A 25,786-nucleotide genomic window follows, 5' to 3' on the forward strand; every position below is an offset into this window, starting at 1 on the left:
TAAATCAGTCTCTAAAATATGGTTAATGCTATTATTGATAAAGTGTCATTTCTTATGTTTGATCTTCTTATTACTGGATTGATAGACGACGAACCATTATTTAAGTATTTTAATGTTCTCAAACCCACTATACCTAGAATTTATGGTTTACCTAAGGTACATAAAGACTTGGTTTCACCACCAATGCATCCCATAGTGTCAGGGGCTGGGTGGTGCACCGAGCCCTTATCCATCTTTGTTGAAGGTACAATACATGGCTTATTAGAGAATTGTCATATCATTCTAAGAGATACTAAAATGTTCCTTGAAAGGTTACATAACAGGATGGACACTATTACCAATGACACTGATTTTGTATTCGTTACAATGGACATTGAGTCATTATTTACCAGTATCCCTAATACTTGGGGTATTGAAATGGTTAGAAATTTCTTGTCAACAAATAGATGTTTTTCAAATAGTAAGATACAACTTATATGCAGTCTCTTAGAAATTATATTAGAGAATAATGTTGTTATGTTTGAAGAGAAATTTTTCTTGCAACAGGTTGGCGTGGCTATGGGCACTCCTTGTGCAAATAGCTACACCAACCTTGCGCTATTCTGCTGGGAAGAAACACATATACTCTCCGGTTTTAACCCTTTCTTACATCAAGTGTTATGCTATGTACGTTTTGTGGATGATGTTTTTATTTTATGGAATGGCAATGGTTTAGATTTTGCATCCTTTGTTGATTATCTGCATACCACCACTGACTTTTTAAAATTCACATACCGGCTATCTGCAGCTGAGATTGATTTTCTTGATGTACATCTAGCTAAAGCTGAATTTAACTGCTTCAAGAGTAGAATCTTCCACAAACCAACCAGAAAGAACACATACCTACACAAAACTAGTATGCATCCCAGGCACATCCCGAGAAATGTTTTAAAAGGGCAAGTTTATGGGACATTAAGATTACATGGTGATGATGAGGATGCATTACTAGCATTAAATAATTTAAAATTTGAGTTTTTATCTAGAGGATACCAACTTGATGAAATTGATAAAACTATATCTGATGCATGGCATATGAGATCAACTAAATGTAGACCTTATTTTAACAACAACAAGGTAGTTCCATGTAATAATCCATCTAACATAAACTGTAGGCCACATAATGAATTTAGAGTAGTGTTACAGTTTGCGAGTGACGTCAATCAATATGTTGACGTAATTAAGAAATATTGGCACCTATTACAAGAGGTACGACAGTTGCAGGTTATCACCTGTAAAGATCCACTATTCAGTTTCAAGAACAATATGTCACTCAAGAAACAGTCATGTAACAAGGATGTGCCTAAGAAAGCCATCCCTTCTTCACATCAGGGCACTTTTCCTTGCAAGTCATGGAGTGTCTGCCCCTATATTTACAGTATAAATACCTATGTCCACCCCACCTAGCATTTTCAGTTACAGCTTAATACTTATGCTGATTGCAAGAGCAATAATGTTGTCTATTATTGTTTTTGTCAGAAATGTCTGGTGTTTTATGTGGGCAAAACTAATAGATTTCTTAAAGACAGAATTCTAGAACATCTTCGTGATGTAAAAAATAAGAAACCCACTAATGCACTCGCCCAGCATATTATTAATACAGATAATTCACATTCTTTTAAGTTTTTTGGGCTACAGCGCATACACAAAAACATTAGAGGAGGGGATATAGAAAATTTTACTGAAAGCTGTGAAGAGAGATGGATCATTAAATTGAATGCAGATAAATATCCAGGCCTTAATGGCTCTACTTCCTTGTTTCCTTTCTTGAAAGCAAGACGCCTCAAACATGTTTAATTTTAGGCACCTCATACACCTATTACACTTATATATATATTTATGCATATTTTAGAGACATAGACTACTTTTAGTTATACATACATATTGTAGATAGATTTTATGACTAGATCCAGATTTTTAGCCTTTTATTTTTATCTATGTTTTTCATAGCTACAGTATTTATGGAGTTTATATCTATACCAATAGTTTTGTATATAGTTTTTGTATGCAGTTTTTATATGCATTTACATGCAGTATTTTATATGTGTTTTTTATATGCAGTTTTCTCTATATGTAGCCTTTTCTACATTTTTAAGTTTTATATAACTTTAATGCCTTAATTGACCTATGACATCAGTGATTGAGTCAATGGTTCCATCTATATATAAGCAATGGAGTGTTTTGTTTTCTTGTCTCATGAAGCAACTAGTTTTGCGAAAGCGCTCACCACTGTTCTTATATTTTTTTGTGTTATTAAAGATGCTGTTGTGTGGTACCTTGGTGTATTTTTGGTTATATATAGTTTTGGTTTTGTGCACCTGGGTTTTACCTTAAGCCGTTTCTCTCTTTACACAAAATTTAAAACAAACTCAGTAAATGAATGATCATAAAAGTGTTTGTCTTCTTCATTCTAGCCTAGAGTGAGATTAAAAGTTAATGTCACCAATCAATTTTGCATTATGACACTGCAAGTACAGAATAATTAAAAATGCATATGTCAATTATAGAGAGGTTATTGGTGGATGTATGTAGTAAGCTGGACTTACTCTCTGTGTGAGTTTACTATTTTAAGCATTATTGTTATACCGACCATTTGTGCTGTGATCACTTAAGTTTGGAGAATAAGCAATGATCATAGCAATGCTGCATTGCTTAACATGCAGCAGAACCACTCTTACTGTTATCCATGGTGGAATCTGACTATGAAGTACAAAGTATTTTTCCAGTATTCGTTTGCAAGAAGTGCCTTCTCATTTCCACCAGAGTTTTTTCCACCAGAATTTAATGATTCTTAAAATGTTAGACTTTATCACTTATATGCTGGCTTGCAATCTAAAGTCTTTTATTTTTATTGGTGTTGCTGCCATTTATTTATATATGTATAAATTAAATTATCTGTTTAATTATTTGTAGTTATTTATCAGAATAATCCATGTAGGTAGAGTTAATTTTCAGTAAAGGCCTGGGCAGAGTGATTATATAACATAATACGCGAGGAGAAATCATGTTCTGCTTCTTGTGCATTATCTAACACAGCTGCATCTTGCAAAATAACAAATAAATAATATGGTGTAATATAGTTATCAATAAATGACAGTTTCATAAGTTACAAAGAGGAATGCCTGCAATATGGACACAAGCTTGACTTTTAAACAACAGTAGGAAAGTGAATGGCAAAAAGGAGACACTGTAGCAATAGAAGAAAGTGAAAATCTATCACAAGCGACCTAGTATCAGGGTCTGTAGGTAGTTTAGCACGCAGTCTAGGCAGTATATTAGCTATAATAAAAAATGAGACAAATAGTTCTGTAGAGAGAATATAGAAAAGGGGCCAATAACATGGGGTGTAAAGAATATATGCAATACATACAATATATGCAGAACTTATCTAGATGGCTATTGATATTAAAAAGAGTGATTAAAACGTTAGAGGGGAAGATGAAAGTGGAAGGATAGAAGAGATAGGACAAATCATTTAGAGGAGGTTACATGAATAAAGAAGTAGTAAGAGGTGAAATGTTAAGAGAGGAAATGATTGGAGGAGTGATATGTAACAGTGCGCAGCTGAAAGCATCATCAGGTCAAAGAGCTCTTATTTTAAAGGCTCCAGTAGGCTGAGCACACAGCAATTAGTCTGAAATGACTTAATTTGAAATTTAGAGCTGAATCCTTATCTAAAGAGTAGGCAAGTGCTCTTTTCTGTTGCACCAAATAGTTGCCTATTTAATTATATAGTAGAAGTGCTACTCTGTTTACTTTTACTGTACTATTTTACTTTTTGATTAAAAAAAAGATCTGTTTTGTTTCTACATTGGCTTGGCTGTTACTTGCTATTGATGTTTCTTTTATCTGATTTAGATTTCCCTCTGCTTTCCTTAATTATTTTCTGCTGTCTTATACATTTAAGCTAGTTCTTTTTGCTAAGGATAAGCTCAATGGAAGTAGGCACTTTTAGCTGAATTTCTAGCTAATTTTCTGTCTGTTCTTTTATCATTCCTGCTGGGATAAAAATGTGAGACAGCTTGCTAGGTGCTTAATGCTTCCAGTAAGGCATGAACATTTCTTAAGGTGGCATTTTGAGTTGATTCTTCATCTAAAAAGCAGGCAACTACTGTTTTCTGTTGCATTTAATATTTGCCCAGTGAGTTATACAGTTTAAATGCTAGATCATTCAGTGTACAGTCCTTTTTTACTGTTTAGTTAAAAAAAAACTGTTCTGTCATGTTTATATAGCAGTCTGGCAGTAACTGCATTGGTAAAGTTATTCTAATATCTGATTTAGTGTTTCTGTCTGAGTTACCTGCATTTTTTCTGCTATTATATGTGCTCCATGAAGTTTTATTTATTTATTTGCTTGTTTGTTTATTTATCTATTGCCAATTGTTAGCTTCCAAAAACCAATAGAGGTAGTATATCTGTAGCAGTGGAAATTAACTGCTGCTGCTGTGTTCTTGAAGTAGGCATTTTTGGATGAATTCCAGGCTAATTTTCTATCCCTGATTGGATAATGTTTGAGCCATCTTGCTTGCTATCTTAATTTAAAGGATCTAGTAAGTCTTTTATAGAATACATGATATGAAATTACTAAAGTTGGCATTTTGAATAAATTCCTCACCTAACAAGGAAGCAAGTGCTATTTTCTGCTTCACTTAAAGGATGCCAAGTAAATTATGCAATTTAAATGCTATTTTACTCACTTTTACTGTACTTTTTTATTATTTGGTTAAAACATCTGGTTGCATTTATACAGTGATATGTCCCTTATTACATTGCTAAAGCTGACTCTTGTTGAACCATGTAGAGTGTCATTTTGCTATTGGCCATTGTGGTTATTTTAATATATTTAGCTTCCATCAACTTATTTGTGTTGCTCTAAGTTGCCATAAATTGTCCATGTTTGCATGACCCACACTCATTTGCTATAAGCTGCCACAAGCTTAGTTGGAAAGCTATAAATTGTGATAGCTTTCCAATGGATTCTACTAAAATACCAGTCCTACAAGAACTGGGATATGTATGTTTGGCGTTCTTACTGAGTTTGCTGTAATAGCTGTACACGTTTTGGTGATTTTTATAAATCTAACTAAGGTATTACAGTAGCTTAACTCTGTTGAGAATAGTGGAAAAAAATAGCCATTTCTATAACTCTTATTGTTGTGGTACCTTAAAGAGTTTCAGTTTGCTATTGGCCAGTGTGATCATTGATTATTTTCAACTTTTCTGGGTTGCTATGAATTATTCTCTATGCAGCCACATTTAACAGTGCACTTCATAGATCTACCAATTAGAACCTTAACATATTCCACATATTTCTAGTGTACCTAACAAATCCAAACATCTTGGTGCTACTCTCCCCAGCAACCCACATTAGTAAGGAACTGGAATAGTGGATTTGTACACTTCAAACATCTTTGCAGCCAGCTTTGGTAATATGGACATCCTGAGACAATGTAGCAATTGCCTCATGTTTACTGAGAACCACCTACTATTCAAACAATGTGTCAAAGCATGAGAGACATTTAGTTATATAATGGTAATGGAGGCAATGCTCACAAACAAAGCCACTATAAATAGAGTCTGTTTTATATATTTGAATGCTTAAATGTTCGAATCACTAAAGACTGAACTTTAGTCATCAAACATTTAAATGTTCGAATATTTTAAAAAATTAAAAAAAAAAATAATCAAAAAGAGAAACTAAACGGTGTAAGCAGGGAGGCAAGCCCCCCTGCACCCCCACACCCCCACTACTTAAATATACCAACTCCAAGACTGAGCTACAGTGTAGGAAATGAGAAATGTTCCATTTCCACACTGTAAATTACTGAATTGCGATCTCGGAGTTGGTATATTTAAGTAGCGGTTAGTGTGGGGGTGCAGGGGGGCTTGCCCCCCTGCTTGCACCCTTTACTTTTTCTTTTTTTTAAAATATTTATTTTTAATATTTTCAGACATTTAATTGTTTGATCACTAAAGATTGATCTTTAGTGATTCGAACAATTAAGCATTTGAATATATAAAATAGACCCCTATAAATAATACTCAGGTTGTCAGTACAAACAATACTTTGCTAAACAAATTACATTTAGCTCAGATCAAACACATATATGCTGAGGCTCCTAGGAGTATCCTACTAAACCACAGAGGCCTCCTAAATGTAACTCAAGAAGCATGTACCCTCATCAGCCTCACAAACACACATCACAGGTAGCACCCACCATGAAACATACATCCAGAAGTAACAATGACTCAGTTCAGAAACCCATAAGGCAGACCTCCACACATTCCAATGTTCTTGTCATAGATGACTCCATGGTACAACACACCAATGCACAACTCACTAGGCTGTGCAAAGGGAGGGCCAATTGCCTAACTGACACCAGAAATTGGCACATCACATAAACACTCACGTTTTTGCTCTACAAATAGACATATGATAGAATTACTGTACATTTCATATAAATTACTTGAGAAGTACTTATCTGGACTACATAAAGAGAGATGATGGAGCTCTTGCAATATGCCCCTAAGGCAGGTATGAACCTAGCCTTGAGCAGTATTCTGCCATCACCAATCACCAAAAATGATGTCACAGTACAATATGTATCAACCTGGGAAGGGATGGTAGACAGTCCTAACTGCTTTGCCAGGTAAGGCCTACTCCTCTCCTCTATAGGCTTCCATTTATTGGCAAAACCTTGCCTACCCTCATAGGGCCCTTTTTAGGCAATATCTGTCTTCTATTTTCCATTATAACTAAACAGAATGCAGACAGCATTAGCATATTGCTGCTCAATGCTAGGAGACTTAGCCATGCCCTGCAAGGAGTGTTTATCCTGGAAAAATATAAATGTTTGCATCATCACACAGATAAGGTTCAAGACCTAGGTGCTCCATCAATGCTGGGCTTCAATGCCTATCACTTGCAAAGACTAACGTCATTAAATAAATTCACTAAAGGTGGAGGTGTATCTATATTCTTAAAAAACATCTCTTAGTCAGACTCAGACAAGATAACAACCTGGAACTCCTCCACATGCAGCTTATTAGAAAACTATCCCATCATAAAATTTGAAACGTATGCATCCTCAAGTATGTATGTACAAAGATTTCTGGACTTCATCAATGTAACTCTCTAGAACAGTTAGCACACTCCTCAGTAAAATTCTACACATGGTCCTTATCAATATGGGGAAGCTTTGCTCCCCACCATTAACAACCTCATATCTGGCCAAACAGAACCATAAGTTAATTGCATTCACCATAAGACTGAAACATGAAGAATCCTTCAATAGTGCAGTATCCAAAGACTATGCAAGAGCTAATCTACTAAAACTGAGTAAAGACCTGATTAAATTCAAAGGCCTCCTCCACTTTGAAGACTCTCCTGCCTATTTAGAATCCTTTTCCCAAAACTGTATGCATAAATAAATGGTTGTATAGATTCATTTGTCATCTTAAGAAATAAATAAAGAGCCTAATTCAGAAAAAAAAGTTATGGTGGAACCCTAGTATGAACAGTTTCCATAATAAAAAAATAATAATTCATTGCATACAAAAATAAATCTAACTCTCAAGAATCCAAAAATGCCCTTGCTAAACTAAACAAGAAAATCCAGATACTAATCAAATCAAATCAATCAAAGCCAAATATGAGGTAAAGTAGCCACCCAGAGTCACAAAACCTTCTTTAATTGTTTTAGAAATCTCAGAACAATGCCCAATATTTGTGCAAAACTAATAATAAATGAAATAACATAGTCATACCCACAGGAAACTTCTACTAGCTGACAAATTCAGCTCTAACTTCACCTTCTTTTCCATTCAAATATTCTCAGATGAAATACTCATAACTACACCCGCAATTTTTTTTTAGGAAGTTTGCAAGGCACGTCTTGAAGCCATAATAACAAGGTGGTATTTTTTGTAGATCAAGACTGAAACTAAGATTGTACAGAAAGGTAGTGAATAGGATGCTCAGATGATGTTTTACATACAGTAAATACATTTATTAATACCAAAAGCTTATAGGATACTAGTAATGAAGCTGATTTATTTTCAAATGTTAGGAGGTCATCTGGGCATAGATCGAACATAGGCAAGGGTATTATCCTGCCTGCTCTGACCAGATATATGGAAAGAGATACAGAGCATTTGTGCTTCATGTCTAGATTATCAGAAAACTACAGCCTATCTTGGATATAAAATTCTCTTGATCACAATTTATAATATAGAAGCATTATTGGCACATAGAGCTATATACATTGGTAGGTGATTAGTAAAACATAACAATGGGTAACAGTATACACTAGTCATAATGGAATATGCTACCAAAATTTCCAGAATAATTGCCATTGTGCAAAGCTAATTTGAACGTGACTACTAAAACAGGTGTTGTTATTCTTTAAAGTATGTACTTTTCAGAATGTACTCACTGATCAAGGCACACATGTTCTACAATTGTACGTATCTCAGGTGCTGACAGATTACTGTCCCAAAGCCAGGGACTTGAATGTCTTGTAGCTTATCAGATTACTGCTTGCACTTAATCATGGATATGTGTTCATGAAATCAGGAAATGCATCTTATCTAAGCACATTAGTCGAGTGTGACAGAGGTAAGTGCAGCGGCCATAGTGGGGGGAGCAGTATAAGTTAGAACAGAAGTCAAGAAGGGACTTTTAGATTTAGAGGGTAGGAAGGGGGATTTAGGTTTAGGTTTAGGGAGCAGGATGAGTTTTTTAGGGTTAGTGGATAAGAAGGGACTCTTAGGGTTAGGGATCTAGAATAGTGGTTCATCAGTTATATCACTGCAACACTTCATGGTACCAGTCTACCAATCAAACGTTAGTGGATTAGAAGAAAGCTTAAATAAAGCACTGAAATCCATGCTGAAAAAAAGCTATTGATATTAAAAACTGGGACTATTTTCTACCTTACTTACTGCTGCATCCAGTAAGGTGCCACAAGTATCATCAGAGATTGTCCCATTTGAACTTATGTATGGCAAGCATCTGAGAGAACTATTTGTCATTGCCAAGAAAACTTGGGAAAAGAAAAAGATGCCATTTAGCATGATCAATCATTATGTTGCAGGATAGATTAAAGCTGGTATTGCCCATTAGTGAACAAATTTAGACTGCCCAAGAAATGCAACAATGGTATGTAATAGGAACGCCCAGCTTACAGAATTTAACTCAGCATACCAGGTATTTAATGTTATTGTCCTCCTTTATAAAAAAGTTATACAAAGAATCAATGCAGTTAAGCATAATGTTAGACAGACAGAATAAAGAGCAAATTGATCACACTGATGTGATTAAACATTGGAAGGAAGCTGTGAATGCAGTAGAGCTTGCAAGTTGAAGTTCTTACAGAAGACACCAGAGATCCTCTGCCTGAAGCAGCACTACATGCATCATTGTCAAAAGTAGAGGATCAAGAAATGAATGAATTTTTGTTAAGAAAGAAAGGGATGTTCTCAGAGATGCATGGGAGAGCTAAATTAATACAAGAAAATATTGCGACCTAGAGTGAAGGTTACAATAAGCCCTTATACATTACCAGAGTCATAGAATCAGTTAGTTAAGATATAATTATCAAAAATGATCACATTAACTGGCCCCATGGCAAAGAAAGATAATGCCCTTACTGTAACCCAGCCGATCAATTTTTGACTAGCAGCATGGGTGTGCATAGCTCCACTCACAACAACGAGGATGGTTGGCTGCCAGAATGTGAAATATGCTGCATTTGCTAGGTATTCATAATTTTACATTTGTGAGGATGTTATTCTTAAGTTAATCTTGTTATCTCTATATGGTTGTGACTGGACTGTCTTTGGCAAATGTTTAAAATGTATCCTTGCCTACAGTGAGTTGAGGAATAGGTAATAAATTACATATTTAAGTACCAGAGCAGTTGGAACACAGCATGTTTTTTTTGTTTGTTTTGATTGGAGCTAATGGCTGATGAGGATAATCTTACTATACTAATGTTCTGCATTGTCTTGGGACATACTACTTTTAGCAAAAGAATAGTCTTTGGACTCTGTTTTAATATCAAGATTAATATCTCTTTAGCTGTGCTCAGTTAGTCACATAAGTGCCTGCTTGATCATCTTTAGGAGAAGGGACTCTGACAAAATCTAGCAGTGGCATACTAGCTCCATCTTAATGGCCATATTGGCTCATGCAGCCAGTGTGGAGCTTTGCTGGATGGAGTTAAGGAATGGAAGATTCATCTGGCAGTATGTATGCTTCCTCATCCCAAGCAGGAAGTAAATTGTGCGTCAGGTAGCCACCCATGGGAAGGATGAGTAGGTAATTCCTTGTGACGTGAAAATTACCTACCCCCTTACCACATGACTCTAATCTAAAAGGGAAAAATGGGCTGATTAGGCACCCTAGGGATGAATAAGTATACTATATGGCTCTAGGCTAGTCCAAGGATGCCTGTTTTATTTTGTCCCCAGTGGAACAAATGATCCAAATAGGTGCAAGTAGGGCAGCCATCAGTCAGTTCTCATGGAGGTGGACTGACTGGAAAAAAGTCTATATAGCTACATATTGTAGAACACTTGGATACTATATTGTGTACTCCCATTTAGTCTTTAATACTGTCAGTATGTAGCATAGTAAAATGAAATACCATATATTTTTTCTGGTCTGGAACAAATCTAAAGCAAATTAGTCAAAGTGTATGCATAACTGTAAAGTATGAAAATCTATATGTTCAGAAACTGTGTTTCTGTGGCACTCATTGATAATTTAAAGGCACATTATATTGAAACAACTTTCACTGAGCATAATGTAATGATGCAAATGAAACTGAAGCATGTAAATTCTAATGTACAATTCAGAGAAAACATTCCAAATGAAAAAAAAGTGAGTGACAGATAAATCTCTCCCAGATCAACAGTCAGGTGTACCATATGACTCCACTGGCTGATACGTGGCAAATTATTTTAAATCTTCCCATAATCTAGAAAGTTAAAACATTTTTTAAGAAAATTTCAGTTCATTCTGCAATCCACTAAAAGATTCAATGATGACAGCAACTGATAAAAATTATTTTTGGTCAAATATTTTAATTACATTTTGTGGCAAAACAATGTAATAAATTGATAGAGCTCAAAGTAATTAATACGTCGTATCTCATTGTTTAAATAACAAGAGGCTTGCATATGTGCATATGTAACTCTAGAATGCATAGAACAAATAAAAGTATATACAGTGTATACTATGTACACATACAAAGAAAAGAGGAAAATAAAAGCCAAAAGAAATGTATGCATGCACATACAAAAAGAATATGGGAAAGCAAAGAAATGTATCTGCGCAATATGTACAAAGACTAACTTTTTTAAGGCATCATGGGGTGGGTGTAAAATGCAAAATAGCATGTATGTATATAATATCGCACTTAATTTCTGTAATGACAGTCTTTCATTTTTGTTTTATCACTTTTATCACATTCTCTTACTTAACAGTTTGAGAAAATTATATGTGGCATATGCATGGGTGAATTTGCACATCTCATCCTTGTCAGATTAGTTAACCTACATCTGCTCTTTGTTGAAGTCATAAACCTTGGCAAGGATTCACGAAGCCTCCGTGTAAGAGTTATAACTCTTACACGGAGGCTGCAGTTAAACGGAGTGATGTCAGCATGCTTTGCATATTCATGAGAGCATGCTGAATCACACCTAAGTCTAACACGGTCCGTGTAAGACAGTAGGGGGCGTGTCCGTAGGCCGAGCCCTGCAAGCGGACATGCCCCCAGAAGTGTAAAAGTGCCCAAAGTAAACACCCACAACAGAGTCCACGGAAATGTGAATAAACACAACGCAACACATGCCCCCACATACTATGAACATAAAATATATAAATGAACATGTTATATTTTTTTTTAAATTGTAAAGATGTTTAACTGTGAGTGCGTTCGTTTGCGCGGGCATGCCCATAGCACAGCTACAGTTAGCAGTGAGTGGGAAAGCATATAAGAACTAAATATGCAAAATAAGCCAGGAAGCAATAGCGCAGCGGTAGAGATGTTGGCTGAAGAGCAGGCATTCATGGTTCGAGCCCCCACAGCACCATTTTTTTTTTTTTGCAAAATAAGCAAGAAACAAGTCCCTGACAAATATGTACACATAAAACCACAATTTATGTAAAATGTAATGAAATAGCCCATTTATATTGAAGAAATGTGAGGTAACAAAAGAATAAAAAATGCCAGATGTGCTCATAGCTGAGCTACAGTTTAACAGAGTGAGTGCATCTGCCCGTAGATGAGCAGTGGTTTAACTGGTGCAAAATGAGTGCCTGCAGCTGAGCAGTGGTCTAACATGCTAAATCTATGTGCCCCTAACTGAGCTGAGCGTAATATGCGTGCCGGTAGCCAAATGAGGCTTAAAGCAGCGTACCCCGTTTGTGCGGAGCTGCACACCACGCAAACAAGCTAACCGACGGGCAACGTTGAGCAAGCCGTATCAAAACTGCCTTTACACAGACACACCCCTCAGCATGTCTAGACAGTCATGAAAAATAAAAAGCAGTGACCAGATTCGAACCCAGGATACCATACACCATAGTCAAGGTACAGAACCACTAAGCCATGACAGCAGTACCTAGAAATGCAATAATAGCTAATATATAGGAATGAATACAAACTGGAGCATGACAATGCAGGTTTACTGAAGTTGATACAATTCCAAAATGGCCAATCACAGATATGTGCGGGAAAAACGGACTATATAAGCCCCATAGGTGGGAATACACAGCATAAACAATTGTAGAACTGACCTGCAGGCAGAATGACAGGAGTAGGAGAGGGTAGTTGCTTTCGAGCACAGAGGTGGGGTGTTGAGGAGTCCAGGTACATGGTCTGGCTCCTAGTCCATAATCATGAGGCCCAACTCATGCAGGGCCAGGTTCTCTGGGGAGCATACAGGGCCGAGGCGTGGGACCGGTTGGCTCATGATCTCACCAGTGCCACAGGGATTCCAAGGACTGGTGAGCAGGTCCGTCACCACCATGCGGACCTGAAGAGACACAAGCAGGACCAACTGAACCTTTGGATCCAGGAGGCCCGGCAAACACCCAACGCCCACTACTGAGTAAGTAACATTTAATTATGTATGTAAGAAATTAAACTAGCTGATATTATGGAGATGTGTATTCCAATATTACTTCATTTATATTACAGCTGCAGGTGTCCGTTCTGCGAACCGCAGAGCCTATGGCGATAGGCTGGTGCGGTTGCGCCACCAGGCAGGTCAGTAATCCACTACCAGTAACTGTAAAGAAATATAAAAGTATGACAGTCAGCAAAAGAGTGCAGTGTAGTCAGTAAGGAATAAAATCTGCAAGTAACAGTGTGAAAGTGTATGCAAGTATTGCTTGATTACAAAAGTGTGTTTCAGCCTGTAAGTTAAACCGAAAAATGAAACTGTCTGACATATATTCTGAAATAAAATGCCCTACCTGTAAGAAAATAGTACACAACCTGCAGCAGGCTGAAAAGTATAGCTGCAGAAGATGATGAAATCACATGTGTGAAATATATCCCTGTGGAAATACTGAAACATGACAGAAGTGAGACTGCTGGAAAGGATTGTAATAACTACAGGTAAAACATGTCAATAAAGCCTAGAAGTAAGTACCATCCTGAATAGTAAAATGAAAGTAAGTGAGAGAGTGTGAGAAAGTGTCATGAATCCAGCAATACAGTAGTAATAACCCTGAATAAAGTATACTGCAGTCAAGACAGAATGAAATGCATGTGAGATTCAAAACCAAACAGCAAAATCTGTTCAAAGTGTTGCTGCATCTGGAATGTGTATCCCAAAATCTGGATATGTTGCTCTCAGTCTGCAATATGCAGATAGGATGATTGTCTGATATACCAAACATCCACACGTGTCTACAGCTATATAAAGCAAATGTAGCAGGATGATGTAGCTGAACAAAGCTAGATATGAATGTGTATGAAGAAACATAAAATGTATATTGATGTTGCAGTAACAGTCTTATCACCAAGTTGAAATAGTTATCATATAGGAAACTGTAGTCAGAACAGTAGTGTGTATATAACTGTAGCTATTAGAAATGTACAGCATATGTATTGTTATTCAAAGGTGTTAATATTACTTTCTTTACCCCACCCTATAACCACATATAACCCATTCCACGTGAAAATGGTATGTGCAATCACAATTAACACCCCTGGACGTTTGTCCTGTTGGGTCATATATATTTGCATGTCCGTTGATGCATCTGCCCTGTTCATACATCCACACCTGATGGTCTGTTGCCATCAATTAACCCTGCATGTTGTTGGACTGTGTATTTATGTTGAAATTATGCATGTGTTATGCACGCTGTTCAATGGTGTGTCTATCTGGGTGTTTGGTTAATGGGAATACTAATGCATGCTGTTACAACTAATTGTGAATGGTATTATATGTCACTAACCCAAACTGTCATGACATAATGCAAAACATAGGACGACAGGGAAGGCGGGTTCCAGTGGACCCACCTCTCCCACCTCAGCTAGCGAGTGCACCTGGCACTAGTGCCGAGTCCGGACCCTCCTCCGGTGGCCCTGTGCCACCTGCGGGTGGAAGCGCTGCAGGGGATGGGGCTCACCCCCCCCTCTGCAAGTGTGGCTGGAGGAGAACCACCACTCACCCTCCGTAGCATCCGGACTGTGGTGCATAGGGAGATTCAGTACTCTGTTCTCGAGCCCCTACGCCAGCTCGAGGAACGGGTGGCGCAACTAACGGGCATGCCTGTTGCTCCACCTACACAGCCCCCAGCTCAGCCCCATCCTGGGCAGTGAAGGAACAGTGGCAACTGCCTATGGGTGGGGATATCAGTTCCACTGTTGCCATCTGTGGGCTCATGGGCTCTGGATATCCAAACCTCCGTCCCCGTCAATTGTGTAACCCCCCACACGTGTCATACACTGCCCCTGTATGCGTCTTCTTTGTCTTGTCTGTTTACCTATCCAACCTACCTCCCCAGCTGTACCGACTTCCTTCACCTGGCATACCACTCTCACCAGAAAAAAAAAAAAAAAAAGGGCACTCTGTACCCACAAAAAAATTACGCCCCATACATAGCTACCCATTCCGCACACATGTCTGTTGGACATGGAACCTATCAATTACAATTGGCTGTACAACAAGTATTATTGTTGCCCTGACACCTCTCTCAGGTGTGGAAGGTTTCAAATGTCACACCAAATTACATACATATGCACAGCTGTTGCTGATGAAGAAATGGGCAGCTATGGGCCTTACCTACATCCCTCCTGCACATCCCAAGCTTGTTTCCCTACTGTCTTACCCTCTTTGTGACCCCTTTTTCACCACTTTCCTGTCTCCCCATTTTCTTTCCTTTCAAAGAAAATAGCGCGGGTGTGTGCAAGAGTAAGCACGTTTAAGCGGTTGTAAGCGGGTGTGCGCTTGTGTGGGCGGAGCTAAACACCAGTGCGCATGTGTGAGCTCCGCGCAAGCCAGCGCTAACCCGGTTACAACTGCTTAAAAGTGCCTTAGTCACTTTGATTGACAGGTCTTGTAGTCAGTTCAGAAGCAAAATAAAATCCCACTGGCAGTCCCGGACCCAGGGCCTTGGAAACAGTAGTCTGCATGACTTGCCACTAAGCCATGAATCTTATACAAGAACATTGTGCTAAAATAAATATATCATGTAATAGTAGGAATGAATGTAAAGGGAATATAGATGTGTAGTACACAAAGCATGACATTTAGAATTACTATCAAAACTAGTGGATTTCCATAATAGTAGTGTGTGAACAGAAACAGCCATGCTAGTTGGTAGCTAGTAGGTAATAATGTCACTATAGCACCTTGCAAGCCACACACATACTCACAGCAGGATAATCACTGCCCATACCCCACAACCTCTTACAGGAACACATCTGGACCAAGTAATAAAATATGTGGAGCAAAGGCCCAAAACCAGGGACACATTACAAATAATGTTACAACAAATGCAGACAGTTCAGAGAGTAACAGGGTCTGCATTTTGTGGGATGTTTGGAAGGGTATGAAGTCTGAAACTTTAATATTTCACACTATAGTCCGACCTGAGCCCAGAGTGACTTGCCAGATAAAGCTGTGCATGAGATATTGACCAAAATATGAGGCAGTAATGTGGACATCCTGCAAATAATTGTACATATGAGAGGTCTGACACCACCATATTTTAATAGTTAAGAGCCTAGACATACCAACAGTGAATGACTTACAGGGATGCCCCACAGACTCCATGTGAAATGTACAAACAGTAGGCAGAAAGGTGTAACAACACATGCAATGGTAACTATGGAGTCCTGAAAGTAACCACCACTTGCATGGCAGAATAAGTGTAGTAATACATATGCTCATGCTAACCCACAGTCACAACTGCAGCATACCAGGCAATTTAATGGGTGTATCTCACTGATATGTACCATTCCATGAGGCAGATAACAGATGAACCTGAGAGTCTCTGGGGCCTGCTCAGCAGCATACTCAAAAACCCTAATAGATGTCAAGGCCCACACCATGGCCAGACCACACAGCATGCTGTAACACCCTAGCAGATATAGCAAGCATTCCAAGGTGTGAATGTACATGGAAAATAGGAAAGCTACAGCAGCACACTACAGTCAGGACACCTAGCAGGCATACAAGTAGTGACTATAAAGGGCAAATATTGAAGCCTTAGCAACAAAGTGCAAACAAAAGTGAAAGGAAAGCACACACACACACACACACATTAACAGTAGTAGTAGTTGTAGGTGTCAGTGTACATACACAGTTAGTACAGGAAACTGGAGAAATGTATGGAGGAATGTTAATCTACAACACAGCTGGAAATTTCAGAGAGATACCAACCTTTACACTCACAGAACATTGTCCACAGCATACTAGCATGGTCCCTGCCCTTAAAATCTGAAAGGGCTACGCCTATCTCATATACCTTTTTATAGCACTGTTCTGGAGTCACAGTGAGAACTGCAATCAGTACACAACTGGCTGCATGCAATTAGCAAATGCTGGCTAACAACTGGTGCAGAGGCCATCACATGGGCATATGCAGATACCTACAAAAGTATGCTGTACTCCCAGTCCACACATGCAATACTTTCATTGCACCCTGAGAAGGATGTGAGAGACAGACAGACAGAGATAGAGAGAGAGAGAGACAGAGACAGAGAAAATTGCAATTAAGCAGACACAAACAAATTGTTCAGCAACAGCCACCTGAAAGCTGACAACTGGGAAGTGGAGCAGCAGGACAGAGAACCAGACAGCAACACAAGCAGCTGTGACAAACACAGGTAATGTAAAGTAATACTATAAAGGTCTACATACTGTGAACCCTCCATATGTGTCATTGGTCTGTATCCATATATATATGAAGATGTGTAAAGGGCAGGGGACATACAGCAACTATCAGTGAAGGCTGTACATACATTTGTATGTGAGAGCATCTATGTGCACATATCAATGTTGGTTGATTGTAGGTTGTAGTGCCATGTACAAAGTAGGTTTCACAGTTATGTATGTTTAGCAGTATGTTAGTGTGTGTATACAGTATGGTAGACAAACATGTTGATATACCTGTCTATCATATGGATACGTATGTATGTATGTCAACATATGTATGTGTATATATATATATATATATATATATATATATATATATATATATATATATATATATATACATACATATGACATGCATAAATGTATACGTACATAGAGAGAGAGATGTAGGAATACATAGACAGATGTAGATAGAATATTGTACAAACATATATATGTAATGCACACATACAGATATAGATATATGCAGATATATATACATAGACAGACTGATCTGACTATCTACAGGTATGACTGTAAATGATGACCTTCAACACACCCTGTCCCACCCCCTCTGTCACTCTCACCCCCTCTGTGTCCCCCCCTTCCACATCTATAGCAATATATGTACATCAATATATATATATATATATATATATATATATATATGTGTATATGTATACAGACATATATATATATATATATATATATATATATATATATATATATATATATATATATATACATATAGATATATATATATACATATATATATATATATATATATATATATATAGAGAGAGAGAGAGAGAGATGTATATAAATTCTGAGTGAGGCACATGTGTACAGATGTATTGCAACAGGTGCCTGGTGACAAAGGCATGGAGTGAACACCAGTGTCAAAACCGATGTACCATACCACATTCCAAATCACCTACACCAGTAACCACCAGATATGTGATTGGCTGCCCACCACTGCATGTGTCAGGGGTGAACAGGGTAATAAATGTGTACAATAGTGGCCCCAATGATATTCACAGTGGCACACTATCCCTGGAATACCTGCACATGGTATGTGTCAGCGAACATGGTGTGTCAGCTATGGACATGTAGGTCGGTGTACCCCTCCACACCACATAATGGATGCCATGGTATGGACCTCACATGACAGCTACAGATATGGAGGAGGACACAGTGACATGTACAACACTGTGACAATGCACTCAAACACATTACCAATGCACAGTGACTGACAACACCACAGAGTACACATATACTACCCACATAGAGGTTACCACTCCCGGATTTACATATGTAAGTCACACCATTGACAGATGTCCAACAACCATAGTAACACCTCACACCATCCACAACCGAAATGACTGCTGTGTGTCGCCTGTGCCACTGCAATAGAGTGCACATGTGGAGGTAAAAGTTCCTACCCACAGATATGACATACCCTGCAATAAACCACACAGTGTTAAGAAGCAAGACTCCCCATGAGTACATGTCACACATACCCCTGCTGAATGTTAGTCAGATAGATAATATGCCATATGAGTCACCCTGTGTAACTGTGTGACAGCAGCAGGTACCATCACACCACATGTGTCACGATGGTCAGAGTAGCAGAACAGTACGCTGCTGTAGTCCCAGGGGTAGTAGCATATTGTATAGTATTGTATTGTAATGTAATGTATTGTGTTGTATTGTATTGGTATGTTGAGGTGCCTCCTTCGTGGAGTGGAACCACTGCTGCTGTGCGCCAGTGTACAGGTACATATCCTGTAGTCAGGCTAGTGTTACATAGCACTTCTATATGTGTGTTTAGCTCCTGTCAGAGTTTATGTAGCATGCAACTGGGGATACCATCAGGTCCCATTCATGTTGTGTATTCTGCTGTCCTGAGGGTGGCTCTCACCTGGACATCTGTGATGACAGGGAGGTTACAGTCAGCTGGGATAACTATGTCTTATTTTGGGGGAGAGGGTGGGGTGACACCTGCACTGAACCTGTCTGCCACCATGTTGTCAATATCTGTGGTGTCAGTGAAATATTTGTTGTTGTGTACTAACTATGGGCATAGAGGATGGATCCTGACCAGGTTGCTAGCATAACTGAAGAAGGCTTTCTGGTTATCTGTAGTGTCCCTCTTGATTTCCCTCTCAAAGTTGCCCATGGATGTTTGTATGATGGAAAATAGATCCTTACTAGTGCTGCTCAGACATGGCCTCCCTTTATGGAATTATGCTCTGTCTTGCAGTAGCTTCCATCTTCCGTAATACAATCTGTCTATGGCTGGGGTCCACCAGACAGGATGCTGTCCCTTTGTGGAGAGTGTCTTGGTCATATATGGGATTGCATGATCCATGCATTCTTGGAGATGTCTGTAGAAAGCAATTGTGTAGGGGTCAGCATTCTGGGTTGTATCTGCCACTGGCCCAGTGGGCTGAAAGGATACCATGTCACTGTTACAAAGTGTAAAGTTTGCATCTGTAATGTTATTCACTATAGTCGTTTGTGCTGGTGGTGGAGGTGGGATATGTATATCCAGGGCAATCAGTGTGTGGTCAGCTCACAGTAGTTGATAATGTAGGCCATACAGTACCTAGATACAAACCCCCAGAGTGAGGAGGTGCTCTTGACCTGAATCAGTGTTCTGACTGCTGGGGTTTGGTAGTATGTCGTATGGAGTGTGCCAGGTACTGTTGCAGAGTTGCTGGCTGAGCACTGATACCTGGCCATTTACATGTGTATCCACCAATAGACAGACAGATGCTATATATGTGAGATATTTGTATCATAACAGTCAAGTAGCATGTGTAGTATGTGTGCCAAATTCTGCTGACATATATTGCTGATATCAGGTTATTTTCTTTCTCAGGTACATGGCCCACCCGCGGAATTCCACTTACTCCACAGCTGAGGATGAGGAGATACACCAGAGCCTGGTGCGGGATTATGCAATACTCTTTTCCTGCACCAGCCAGAATCAGCAGGAGAGGGCTGCACTGTGGCAAGACCTTGTCTGTCGGGTAAATGACATAGGCACGCATAATAGACATATGAGCAGGTACGACATCACTGCAGTGATTTAATCAGACATGTCCGTCAGCGTGCGTAGGATATCCACAGGCAACAGGTCGCAACAGGTGGTGGGGTGGCTACACATCCCCCACTCACCAGACTGGAGGGACTACTCATGAGTGTAGTGGCTCCAGTCTGCCAGCAACAACAACAGCAGCAGACATGCATTATGATGGAGGCTGGAGCCACGCAGCAGCAAGACAGTGACCGTGCAGGTAATATGCCATATGTATAGTTGACTGTTGTGTACACTGGCAGTTAATGCATGTGTGAGGTGTGTCCTTGGTTTGTAGCTGTCACCATAGTATTTAATGTGCAAGTGTGATATCCTCAATATTAACAGCTGACCTGTAAAAGGCGACTGTTGTACTACTGACCTGTATCATACTCAGTAACAATGGCACAGTTGTGCCCACTGACATTAGTTTCTTCACGTCTGCAGGTCCCTCTGGTATAACAGCAATGCAGCCTATCCATGCTGGTGAGTGTGTATTAACAATTCCTGTAATAGTTTAGATAGTAATAGTACTATTTGGCTCACTTAGTAGTGCTCTTTGTATGCATGTAGGTGTGTCTGTGTCTGTGTGTTGATATCACGCATACTGAGTACTGTACAATTGTGTGTAACTGTGTGCATGTGTGCACGTGTGCATGTGTGCACGTGTGCATGTGTGCATGTGTGCACGCGTACATGTGTGCACATGTGCACATGTGCATGCATGCACCTGTGCATGTGTGCATGTGTACATGTGTGCATGTGTGCATGTGTGCACCTGTGCATGTGTGCATATGTGCATGTGTGCACCTGTGCATGTGTGCACCTGTGCATGTGTGCATGTGTGCATGTGTGCATCACTGGTAATGTGTAGACATTGTAAACTGTGTTTCCTGTTTCCCTCCCACAGGTTCTGGTGCTGCTCTGGTGTCATGTAGTAGGGAACCTGAATCAGGTGCCGTGGGTACTGATAATGATGACATCTGTGTAATGGCACAGGAAGGTATGCCAGGGTCCGCCATTGGTCAGCCGATTGACAGTACACAACTGTCGACCCCATTAATGCGCACAGTTATCCTGCCAATACACCCTTTGTCACCAATGTCCCTAGGTGATGGACAGCATACAGTGGGCATTGACCAGGGTAATGTGGTATCTGTGGCACATGCCTCCCCACACAGCAGCCATGGGCATGGCCCAGAGATGGTACCACACAGACAGATGTCCAGGGGTTCTCGTGGGAGCATCCGTGGGCGTACTGCCCCTGTCAGACGTGCCCACAGAGGTCTTACAACCTCAGCTATGTTTCGGGCTGTCATGCAGGCACAGTCACGTATGGAATGGTACACCAGACAGGGTCTGAGTGAGCTGACAGCATGTCGCACAGCCATGACTGACAGTATTTGTGACATTGCGGCTGCCATCCGTGATTTCACCGATGTCATAGACAGGCGTTGTGGGGACATATTAGACCGGTTCCACAACTACATGTCCATGAGCCAGGGCGATGGTGGGCAGTTGAGGTGTCGACGTGGCCGTATGCCAGCAACAGCAGCAGCTGGCAGTCGTCGCAGACAACAACAGGGCTGCAACCGCCCCCGTAGTGCCAGCAGCAGCCCCAGCAATGCTGGGTCTGTGCTGTCATCAGACCGCCCCAGGAGACCACGTGCACGTGGCTCTGGCCAGGCCCGACAGGGATCTGTGTCTAGTCAATAAACACCTGCTTCTGATGACAGTACCCAGTCTGGGTTGGTACTAGATACGGTCCATAGCACCCCTGCAAGGCACAAGTACCGTGTCCGTGGCCAGAGACACTGATCTGTATGACCTGGCAGGTACAGTCTGTGGCTGTCCACAAACACCAGTATATGGCAGCCATGAGGTGGAACTGTGTGCATCCATACACACATGCAAATTGACAACACCTAGGGCTACCGCATACACGCACACACTGCATCAACATTGCCCCACCTTCTACTGCTGTCCCTCACCAACACACATACACATACATGTCAATCGGTGGTATCGGTGGCTGACTCAGGCATACAAAGTTCACACCCTGTGCATATGATGAAACTGTGCCACCTCCTGCAATCTGTAACAACTGTGCAGGTACAGGTTAACATGTTGCTGATGCACAGGGTGACCACATAGATGTGTAGTAAGAGTATCATGTTGTTAACAGTACTGTGTGCTGAATTAATTGTGGGTATATCACAGCATGCCTGATACAGTAAGTGTGTGATTGTCATGTACTGTTGTCTACACCCATGGTAATTACCATAGTGTATCATCTGCACATGTTGGCATACTGGTGGTAATGATGTCAACAGAAGGCTACATACATAGGTAGCACAGGGGATAAGGTAATGAATGTAGTAATATGCAATGATGGACATGTAAATTGCAAGTGGCATGTTGCCCACACTGGACTCTGCAATGCAGATGTGTGAGGATGTTTATATGTGTGCAGTACTACACAACTGGTACAGGACACACAGGAGCACCCTAGCACTGCATGCTCACATCTCATACCATGCTATACAGCCCCAACACACAAAACTAACTGTCACAGGAGGGAGAGTCCCCATATATGTCAGGGATACTGTGGTGGCAGGCCAGGTAGCATACATCCTACTAAGTATGGAACCACTGAGTGAAGGCTCAGTGTCTGTTATTTGACATGTATATTACTGCAGGTATGAGCACATGGGTTTCCATCCAGTTATTGTACATCCTGACAGTACATGGTCTGTACACTTGTGTGCATTGAGACTGGACCCTAGCCATCTGACCCATGTATTTCCATGTACATGTGCATAGTGCCTGCATATTTGCAGTCTTACCTACTGGAAGTGGTACAGCTTGTTTGTTGTACAATGTACTACATGCAGCCCTGTTTACTCTAGCTTTGTTTGCATGCATGTTTGCTTGCAATTACCCTGGAATACTGATCACACCTGCAATGCATAGTTATAGAGCTTCTGTGGACTCCTAGTGCCATCTGCATAGCTTACTATATGTATGTCCATGTCCCACTTGACAGGATGTCACTGTTTGTCCTGTTCACATGTACATTGCCTGTGACACAGTGCATATGACTTACCTGGCATGTGTCCATGTGAGCAGTCATATATGCTATTGCTAACTAATCACAGGCACTACACCTTCACATATTCATCTTCTGTTGAACTACCTGCTTCACTAGGGATGGCCTGCACCTGTCACCCCTGGGCTTTCAGATATTGGCAAAGGCTCTTGATACCCCCATAGTGCCTATGTTAGGCAAGGCTCAAATGACAAACCCACCTTCATAGGTATCACAAGGGATACAAAACTAAGAGTAATGCTACCCAATGCCAGAAGTCTAAACCTCCAGATGCATGCACCCGAAACTCTACTTGGCATGGAGAACATCAATATCTGTGCAGTAACAGATGCCTGGTTCAGGGCTACTGAGAGCACACCAGCACAACCAGGTTTAACCTGGTTGATTTCTTTGAAACAGTCACCAAGGCCATTGACGAGGGGAAGGTGGTTCACACAGCCTACCTGGACCTCGCAAAAGCCTTCACAACAATACCCCACTTGGGCATTCTAGAGAAGCTCACCAGCTTAAATATAAGCCCCTATGTCACTAGATGGATTGCACAGTGGCTCAAGGACAGATCCCACATGGTTAGAATTGCTGGAGCCATGCCAGACTCCAAACCAGTTACGAGTTATGTCCCACAAGGCTCAGTCCTGGGACCTCTCTTGTTTGCTATATATTTATTGGAGGTACAGTCCAACAAGGATGGACTGTGGCTGACCAAATATGCAGATGACTGCGAAATGGCCACCATAATCGACTCTCCAGCCGACACAAGCATCTTCCAAAGGGGCATCATAGAAACAGACAACTTGTGCCAGAGCCATGGCCTTCAGCTGAACAGTGTTTAGAAAGGGGAATGTGCATCCTGTAGTCTGTTCTCCTAGTTGCCAAAAGGGACATTTCTTTTACACACACACTAACCCCCCGTCAGACAAACACACACATTTGCAGGATTCAAACCCCTGTCTAACTATGTTATGACACTTGAGACGGACGCATTAGCGGAGCGCACTATTCACATTACTGGAATGGTTCCCTTCTCCTGCTATACTTATAGAGTGCTGACATCATCTGTGTTTAGAAAGGGAAATGTGCATCCTGTAGTCTGTTCACCTAGTTACCAAAAGGGACATTTTCCTCACACATACTAACCCCCCTCAACCAAAAACACACGCTTGCCATTTGCAGGACTCAAACTCCTATCTGACTATGTTATGACACTCGAGACAGACGCATTAGCGGAGTGTGCTATTTGCATTACTAGAACATTTCCTTTCTCTTGCTGTACTTATAGGGTGCTGACATCATCAGTGTTTAGAAAGGGAAATGTGCATCCTGTAGTCTGTTCACCTAGTTGCCGAAAGGGACATTTTTCTCACACACACTAACCCCCCTCAGCCAAAAACACACACTTGCTATTTGCAGGATTCAAACCCCTACTTAACTATGTTATAACACTTGAGATGCACGCATTAGCGGAGCGCACTATTCGCATTATTGGGAGGCTTCTTTTCTCCTGCTATACTTATAGAGTGCTGACATCATCGGTGTATAGAAAGGGGAATGTGCATCCTGTAGTCTGTTCTCTTAGTTGCCAAAAGGGACATTTCCCTCACACAAAATTGTACACACACGAATCCCTCTCAGACAAACACACACACTTGCTATGTGCAGGATTCAAACTCCTACCCATTTATGTTATGACACTTGAGACGGACGCATTAGCGGAGTGTGCTATTCACATTACTGGGAGGTTTCCCTTCTCCTGCTATACTTATAGAGTGCTGACATCATCGGTGTTTAGAAAGGGGAATGTGCATCCTGTAGTCTGTTCTCCTAGTTGCCAAAAGGGATATTTCCCTCACACACAAATCCCTGTCAGACAAACTTGCCATTTGCAGGATTCAAACCCCTACCTAACTATGTTATGATACTTGAGACAGATGCATTAGTGGAGCACGCAATTCACATTACTGAAAGGTTTTGCTTCTCCTGCTATACTTATAGAGTGCTGACATCATCGGTTTTAGAAAGGGGAATGTGCATCCTGTAGTCTGTTCTCCTAGTTGCCAAAAGGGACATTTCCCTCACATACAATTGCACACACACTAACCCCCCTCAGCCAAACACACTTGCCATTTGCAGGATTTAAACCCCTATCTAACTATGTTATAACAGCTGAGACGAATGTA

Source organism: Protopterus annectens, chromosome 3.part1 (genome assembly GCF_019279795.1).
Source record: "Protopterus annectens isolate FY-2018-M chromosome 3.part1, PAN1.0, whole genome shotgun sequence".
In the NCBI taxonomy this organism is placed as follows: domain Eukaryota; kingdom Metazoa; phylum Chordata; order Ceratodontiformes; family Protopteridae; genus Protopterus; species Protopterus annectens.